This window comes from Cynara cardunculus, unplaced genomic scaffold, assembly GCF_001531365.2.
Source record: "Cynara cardunculus var. scolymus isolate 2C unplaced genomic scaffold, CcrdV1 Un_Scaffold_4626, whole genome shotgun sequence".
In the NCBI taxonomy this organism is placed as follows: domain Eukaryota; kingdom Viridiplantae; phylum Streptophyta; class Magnoliopsida; order Asterales; family Asteraceae; genus Cynara; species Cynara cardunculus.
The window spans coordinates 28,323-37,438 of NW_020201988.1; the positions used below are offsets into that span (position 1 = coordinate 28,323).

Below are 9,116 nucleotides of genomic sequence, written 5' to 3' on the forward strand. Positions count from 1 at the left end.
TTTTTAGCAGTATTCGTACTTGATGCAAACCCTTCATTCTTATACTTTTCAAAATACTTCACTACACCTTCAAATTGTTCTATGGTAGCATTAATGCACATAGATTTTAATTGCGACCTTTAACTAACCATGTTTATTGCAAATAAAACATCATACCAAATAATCATACCAAATAAAAACTCAAAATTTTCAATTGCACTTACCAAACTTTCCGCTTCACTTTTCATCCTGGCATCATTACATGATTTGTATAATTCAAGTAAAGCCGATCTTATTTGAGGAGCTTGAAATCTAATTGCCTTGACACCTTTTATTCTATTTTCCTAACGTGTGTTGCACAAAGATTTTACAGTTAAGTTTGACACATTATCAAGTAACACCTTCCACCTTTTGTAGAACTAGCAAATAACGTGTATATGCGTTAAACGATTCCAAAAAAATGAAATAACTTTAACACAAGATTGAGCCATGTCATTAAGAGTAAGATTAAGCCTATGGCAAACACATGACATATATAACGCTTTTGGATTAACTTCAAGTAATCGATTTTGTACCCCTTGGTGTTTTCCCTTCATGTTAGAACCATTATCACAACCTTGACCCCTCCCAACATCAACACCAAGATCGAGAGATTTAAGTACATATAATAATTCATTGAACAACCCTAAACCAGATGTATCATCAACCTCTAAAAAATATATAAAATACTCTTCTATTTTTATTTTATCACCGGTCATATTCCCGCATCATATGATTAAACTCATTTGCTCTTGATGGCTCACATCCTTTGTACAGTCAAGAATTACATAAAAATATTTAGTATCTCTAATAATTTCATGATAGAACTTTTAAGATTACGAGCCAAAAGAGAAATTAACTCATTCACATCAAGTTTTCCAATCATTTCAATTAATCCAAAAAAATTACCATTGCTATATTGATACAACTTCTCGTTTGATCCTCTAAAAGACAAAAAAAATACTTAGCAAGACATTTCACAACGACAATTATTCTTACCAAAATTTGCCACCAACATTCTTTCTCTTTTAATATCTCTTGTTGCAAGTCTTTATCGATTGTTAGGTTTGTGTTCAGTCTTACTCTTAGTTCATTCCAAGATAACATGTTATTCATATGTTCAATACTATTCTCATGTTCTTTAAGTCTCTCACCAAGATGCTTCCAATCTCTAAATCMTTCVTTAGCWATTGMATTTCTATAATTCTTAGACTTGAACAACTTACAACAAAAACAATACACTTTATCCTCATATTTTGAATAAACTAGCCATTTTCGATCACTAATTTCACCATTACTTAACTTTCTATCATAATAAGCATATGAAAAATGTTTAGACATGTTATCTAAAGGAAACACGATACCCAATTCTCTAATAGGTCCTTTTTCAACTAGGATGTCTCTTGATTTAGTATCAAGATTATCCCAATTTCTAGGATCACAAATATCAAAAAACGGAATTGATTGTTCAGCAACGGATAAGTTTACAATTTTATTGGTGACCTCATGTTCACTCACACCATCAATCTCTTCATTATCTTCACTCATATTTGGATGTTCAACATCTTATTCATCTAACTCTTGATTAGAAGAACCTACGGTCTTAACAAACTTATCCATGGCTCTTTTTTGTGATTGTTTCAATTATTCAACTAACTTCCTTTTTTTTTCTTTTCTCACTTCTAGACAAGTACTTATACTTTTTAAACAACATAATAAATATTTAACAATTACAACAATTCAACAAATTCAATGTAAAAATGAACAAAGGCACCTGAGTGGCTGAGTGGTTGAATTTGAGTTTGGATTATGGAACACCAAAGAATGAAGAAGTCAACTCCTTTTTTCAATAAATTGTAGTATGCTATTTATAAAAAGTTGAAGCACTATTAGTAAGCAAATAAGCCAATCATGTATTATGTTATTATGTATATAAATTACAGATTTATAGGGAATGGTCCTCAAATATTACCTACCAAGCAATTACAACGAGTGCTAGTCAATGAGAAGAGGTGGAAAGTCTTAGCAAAACGGATCAAAGATGCATTTTAATCAAAACAAGTGCTAGTCAGTGAGAAGAGGTGGAAAGTCTTAGCAAAATATCACTCTGAAAAAATCTTCTGCTTTTCAAAATCTTGTACAACAGAAATGTCCCAACCTTATGATTACAAAGGTAGTTTTTGATAATCAACTCAAACTCAAAGCAATATGTTTCAAGAAGTGAAACATGCAACAATACAAGAGCAACGTAGCTATGAGCCTGAGCATTACAACCACGGTTAGCCAGAATTGCCTTTTATACCACATGAGTGTAGTAGAGCATGAGTGTCAAAACATATACATTGATCTTAGGTGTACAAGAAAGACATTCTATCAACTGCAACAGCCCCAAAAGGCTAAAATTAACAACATGAATAGTACCTTGAAAAGCCTACTCCAAATACACAGATCAGCAACACCTCGAACATTAACTTAATTGGGTCCTTATTTTCTTGTAAATGCCATTTGTTGGTCAAGAGTCCCATTGATAGCAAGCATTAGCAAATAACAATTACATGAACAACAGCCTAATGTTACCACTTAGCAAATAACAAGCATTTGCTTCTGATTCAATTAAAAGAAGGCTAAGACCAACAAAATCTACTGTTTTGTAACAATTGTTGGTGAGTTTTTCCATGTATTTGGTGTTTGACAAGAAATGTTGCTTACAACTCTGACCTTACAACCCTACAGATGGCAAGGATTTTGCTTAAATGCGAATAAATGAACAAATTTTGATTATAACGCCTACACCATTTGCTTATGTTCAATTTGAAGTTTGATGTTGTATGGGCCTTGTTAGAAGTGCAGGTGACTAAACTGTGGACACTAAGTCCTCATATAGATATGGTGGAAGCACCGTGTGAATATGAACAGCAGATCAACAGCCTAATGTTAGGAACAGGAATAGTTTAGGAACATGAACAATAGGTCAGCAGCCTAATGTTAGCAAATAACAAGCATTAGCAATTACAGTTTAGGAAATAATCAAATAAATTGATACCTTTTTCCTGCTGCCCTAAACTCACTCAATGAATGGTGATAAACAATTGAAATGATTCTTGAAGCTTGAACTCGAAATCAAAACAGAACTGAGAAACAATGCATGCGTCGATGACAGGATAAAGTTAGAACCCAAAATCATAACAAATATAAGCTAGAACTGAAAAACATGAACTGAAAGCTTGAATTAACTTGAACGGAAACTTCGAATTATGAAATTAAGCTTGAGAAGTCGACACATCGGATTCTTCATCGTAAAATCGCCGATTTACCGTTGTGCCGTTGAGGTCTAAGGTCTTGAGACTTGAGGAATGAATCGTCCTTCGTCGCTTGCTGATTTACCGTTGGAATCGATTCAATCGAAGTCGTCAAGTCAAGAAGTCGGACGCTGAAATGATGAAATCGACAAATCGTTTGTAGACTTGAATCATCGCTTGCTAGTTGCTTTGCCGATTTCTCTATTTTTGAGTTGGGTCTCATAATTTTTTTTTGGGTTAAATTTGGGCCCTTAATACCGTATTATAATTAAATATTTTTCTAAAACTAATAATATAAACTAAAAAAAATTTGGACGTCTAAATTTTTTGGGCCTTTGGGCAGGTGTTCAGCCGGCCCTTCCCCAGGGACGGATGTGAAGATATACTAAATTTGTTTGACCTGTTGTTTATATGTATGGTAGAGCCAAAAGAATGTATGATAGCACAAAAGTGAAATTCATTCACATGTTTTTCTAAAGTCATTCCAAACATGATCTTTGTCCAAGAGCATTTTAGGGAAATTAACTAAAATAATTGATCATCTCACCATTGTTCACTTTATTGCCACCTTTCACATTCAATTTCCTGATTAAATGGAAATTACCTAAGTAGAGTTATGCAACTTGCATAATCCATTTTTGTATTAAAAAAATAGAAAAAATTGCGCATTATATAAGTTATGTAAGTTTTTACGCTGCCACATAGACGTCCATATGGACATTATACAAGTTATGTAAGTTTTTACGTTGCCACATAGACGTCCACATGGTTATTATGCAAGTTATGTAAGTTTTTACGTTGCCACATAGACGTCCATATAGGCAATTATGCAAGTAACACTTAAACATCTTGCATGATGCCTATTTTTTCTAATTATTTTATTAAAAAAGTGAATTCCATAAATTACATGATAACACCAACATAAACCTCTAGCTAAATAATGATTTGGCATAAACAATGATTATTTCAATCAATTTCCCAACTTAAAAACATTTGCATTGTTTGGGTACATATAAAGACATTATGAATGGATGACTCTAAATTTCACATTTTTTATAGAAAAAAAATATAAAATTGTTACATTAACATTTATAGATTTCAAGTATATTCTTGTTCAATTTTCAATTATACACACACATATATATATATATATATATATATATATATATTAATAATATATTTATATTTATTAACTAAAACATTAGACCCATATTTTTATATAAAACAAACATTCAATTAATTAAATAATAAAATTACATTATATATCAAATACAAAAAAAATACATTTAAAACATTAGCCATTATACATACGTATAAATTTTTTTGAAGTTAATTAACCATATAATATAGAGAACATGTAAAAAACTTTTAAAATATAAGATGAAAAATGTTATAACCAGGTTTTAGACACCTGGGTTGAGGTAATTTATACATATATGCATGTGGTGTGAAACATACATGAGGTGGTGCATATTTGTGATAAGATATTTTGATGGAAACATTATTATATTATTTAAAAGCTTATACCTTCATGGTTAAGAAATCATGAATTTTATAATGAAAAACTCACCACCTAAATTACTTTTATTGGTTAAAGCTTTCACCGCCAAAGAGTTTTATTTTAATAAAACCATCACCGCCTTTATTAGAAAAATATATAAAGAAGGAAAAAGATAAGATCATATCTTATCTTGATTTTTGGAGAAATGAACCTTTTTGAGAAAAAAAAAGTGTGTGGCAGTGAAAGAATTCTTGAGAAAGATTAATACGTAAAAGTGATTTGAAGATTCTATGCTAATTAAAGATCTATTGTGTGTTTATAATCTGCAGAACCTGTGATTATTAAGGTGAGTTTTTGATGATTAAAACTTTTATATATATTGTTATATAAACTACTAGGTCTTTATGTTGGTTTTGAAGAAAAGATGGTAAAACTATTTTGATGGTTTAAAGGTGTTATTGTTATATAATTGAGTATTAAAAACTGTTTTGGGAAAGATAAAGAAGGGATTGCTTCTTTAAAACAGTTTTGGAAATGATATCCTGTTTTGAGGAATTAAAAAGGGATATGATGTTTTTTTGGAAACCATTGAAAGAATATATTGTTCTTGAGTTTGAAAGGTTTTTGGTTGAAAACTATAGAGAATATTCTTTTGAGACGATTATGATTTTTGATCTGTCTTCATTTGGAATTAATCTATAGATTTTATGGATAAWACTATGAATGAGGATTCGATAAGATGGTTGTGACTGCGGTCCTTCATCCGAACTAGTTCATAGATTTTGAAGAAGAAATAAGGGGGGCATATCAAGGAGAGGTGTCTTTTGGAATAAGGGTGGCATATCAAGCAGAGGGGTCTTTTGGAATAAGGGTGACATATTAAGGAGAGGTGTACCTTTGGATATAAGGATGACAATTGTGTGTGAATGTTATAGCTCTTATTGTTATGTCTTTTAAGACTACAATAGATTTGAGTCCTTACTTCTTTGTGATTTGAGAACTCAAAGATATTGTTCTTATTAGAAATAATAGTATTGATGTTATTGAGAAGGGGAAAACTTGGCTTATGGCCATTGATATTGGTTAAAAGTGTTTTGGAACAGAATGATCATTTCTATGAGGAATCAGAGGGGCTCTGGTTGTTCCTTGTAAGGAACTAGAGGGGCTCTGGTTGGTCCTCATTATCGGACCAGAGGATTCTGGTTATTGATTTGGAGAATGAGCAAGTTTTTACTAAATGTACTAATTGGATCAGAGGCTCTGTATCTATTGATAAGAGCTTCTATGTAAAAATCATATTTTTAGAAGTTTTTAAGAAAATGATTTTATACTTATAATCTTTTTATGAAAAACAGACCAGAGAGGCTCTGGTTGGCTTACACATTGAACCAGAGAGGCTCTGGTTGATTATGTCTTTTGAATCAGAAGCTCTGGTTAGTACAACTAGAGACCCTGGTCGAGGAACCAGAAGCTCTGGAAGAGAGACCAGAGGGGCTCTGGTCCTAGTTATTGAAATATATTCCAAGTGTGGTTTGGAACCAGAGGCTCGATGGACCAAAACAGTATGATTTTAGTTTTGCTACATAAGATGAATTATTTGAAATAAATGTTTTGATGATCTTCACCCTGCATTACATAAAAAGGGAACATCACTAGACATTCATGTCTAACCCTCATTTCGTGTTTTCAAAAATATGTATACAGGTAAAGATAATAAGGGAAAGAGCATTATATGAATTACTTCGCTATGTGCTTAGCTGTTTTGGAAACATAGATGCTAGGATGCAAGAACATGTACTTTTGAAATTTTTGGGTTGCGTATTTTACATTATAGACTCTTGTATAAAGGACCTATGTGGGAGGAAACATGTATTCTATATATGAAATATGTGTTATATGCAATTTATGAATTTGGGGGTGTTACAAAAAAAAAAAATACATAAATCACAAAACTAAGGGATCAAATTTGTAATTGTGAGAAATAGTAAAAAAAATGGTGTAAAGGAATAATGTTATCCAAATTTAGTGAAAAATTGATATGTTCATCAATGAGATTCAAACATATAAAATAACGCTTAATGTAAAATTTGGTGACCTGTTAAGAGATGATTTTAGGATACTCATAAGTCTTATTTTAAGTAATATTTTCATATTAATTTTGTTCGTCGATCTCCAAAAAAAAAAAAAAAAAATACTTGAAACCAATGATAGATCTAGATTTTTTTACATTGGTGACATAAAACACTAAAAACTAAACTTTAGTGAATTTACACTTCATGTTTTTTGTATTTCACGCTAATGTTAACAACAAAAACTCAAATTTACACTTCAATTTGCTATGATAACTAACCTCTTTGTTTCTCAGTATCTACTGGTATCACAAAAACGAATCATTGTTCCAACACCGTGTGTTGACAACTAAAACTCAAATTTACGCTTCAATTTGCTATTATAACCTCTTTGTTTCTCGGTATCTACTAGTATCACAAAATGAGTCATCATACCACAAAATGAATCATCGTACCAGCACCACGTTGAAGTAATAAAACTTTTTGCACTACGAAGAACAAGTTCACACGAGTAACTTCCAGAGTCCCAGTGAGTCCACCTTGTTTGAAACTAACGGCTTGTCACATGGATTTCATCCAAGTCATTATTATGTCGGCTCAAACAGGGTACGCCAAAAGAATAACGACATACTACCACCAATGGTTGTTCTCAACTGTATTTTATATGAAACCCGTGTCTAGTTTTCTTATACACACAATCTAGGTGTTGTTTACTAAACGCTTAATTACCTGATAAGTGTTTGTCGGGTCACTTTACTTTATCGGATGAACATGACAATTATTGAGAATCTTACCTGATAAAAAGCAATGACAAGGACGGAGAGTTTTATCCAGTAACACTACTAAAAAATCTGGTTTTTCTGACGGCAAAATCCGTCGGAAAAACAACTTTCCGACAGATTTTGCCGTCGGAAAACCCCTGCCGCTAAATGCAATTTCTGACGGATTTGTATTTACCGACGAAAAAATCCACCAGAAATCCATCAAACAATTTTATAATATATTATCATTTTTCGGGTTAATTAGAAGGCATATAAAATGAGATTAGAGTTACCGACAGAATTTCCGTCGGTAAACTTATTCCACTTTCTTCCAAAACAATAACCAGTTTTTATTTCAAAAATAAAAATAACATTTTTCCGACGGAAATTCCGTCGGTAATTATATTTAAAAACTTTTTTCCTAATTTAAAATATGAAAATGCTTTTTATTTTTAATGAACGAAAAATATTTACCGACGGATTTTCCGTCGGAAATCCGTCGAACAATCTGACAGAATTTTTTTTAATAAAACTTATATCTAATTATTTACCGACGGATTTTCCGCCAGAAATCCGTCGAAAATTTAGCTGGTACAGGAAAAAAAAAACCAAATAACCTCCTAATCTAAAATCCTAAAATATAAAGATCCTGTAAATTACATACAAATATACAATACATAAATTTGTCATAAATACTAAATATAATTATCCGGACGAAATAATATACATATATAAATTCGATTGATGACGCTAGTTCATAAATACACTATATCAAATCTATTGCGGCGGGGTTAGTGTAAACCTCTTCATCATATCCATTATGTCTGCATGCTCTTTCTTCCGGATCTCATCTTCCCTGTTTCGGATCTCTTCTCGTAGAAGAAGTTCCTCAACGTCCTTCTGTAGGATCTCATCTCGAGTGCGCATTATTGAATTTGGGACTGTAAGTTGTTAATTAACTACAAATACAATAAAACCTTAAAATTTCCGATAAGAAGTATAAATGAAATAAATAAACATCAAAGGATAAAGAGGTACACACCTGACTATCTACATTAGACGATCCACTCGAGTTTGCTTGTGAGGATGTCCCGGTCAAGACCAAATTGGGATCTTCATTGTACTCAAACCCAAATACACGGCCTTTCTTGGATCCCTCAACCGCCTCATTCCACAAGTTAGTATCTACTAGGCGATAGGCCGAGGAATCCTCACCGTACTTTTCGGTGATATTGTTTGAATAGGTACCTTGTGGTTTAAAAATACTACCAGTCAATTTCGACAGCTTAACGACTGTAAATGGAATGTTTCCAACTAAAACAATCCTAACGTTTGCCCAACAAATGACAACCCAAACTATATATATATATATATATATATATATATAGAGAGAGAGAGAGAGAGAGACTTGAGATCATGTGAGACCAATGATTTTTCGTGAGACCCGTAAGACCAATTCTCAACCATT

At 32.1% G+C, this 9,116-nt stretch overlaps 1 long non-coding RNA gene across 1 annotated transcript; it reads right to left on the reverse strand.

Annotated features, from left to right (window-relative positions):
- Nucleotides 1-2,987: 2,987 nt before the first annotated feature.
- LOC112504106 lies at nucleotides 2,988-3,512 on the reverse strand. Its single transcript, XR_003068127.1, has 2 exons — nucleotides 3,253-3,512; nucleotides 2,988-3,149 (listed from the first exon to the last, which is right to left on the reverse strand). It is a non-coding gene; the product is annotated as an uncharacterized LOC112504106 (long non-coding RNA).
- Between the last annotated feature and the right edge of the window lie 5,604 nt (nucleotides 3,513-9,116).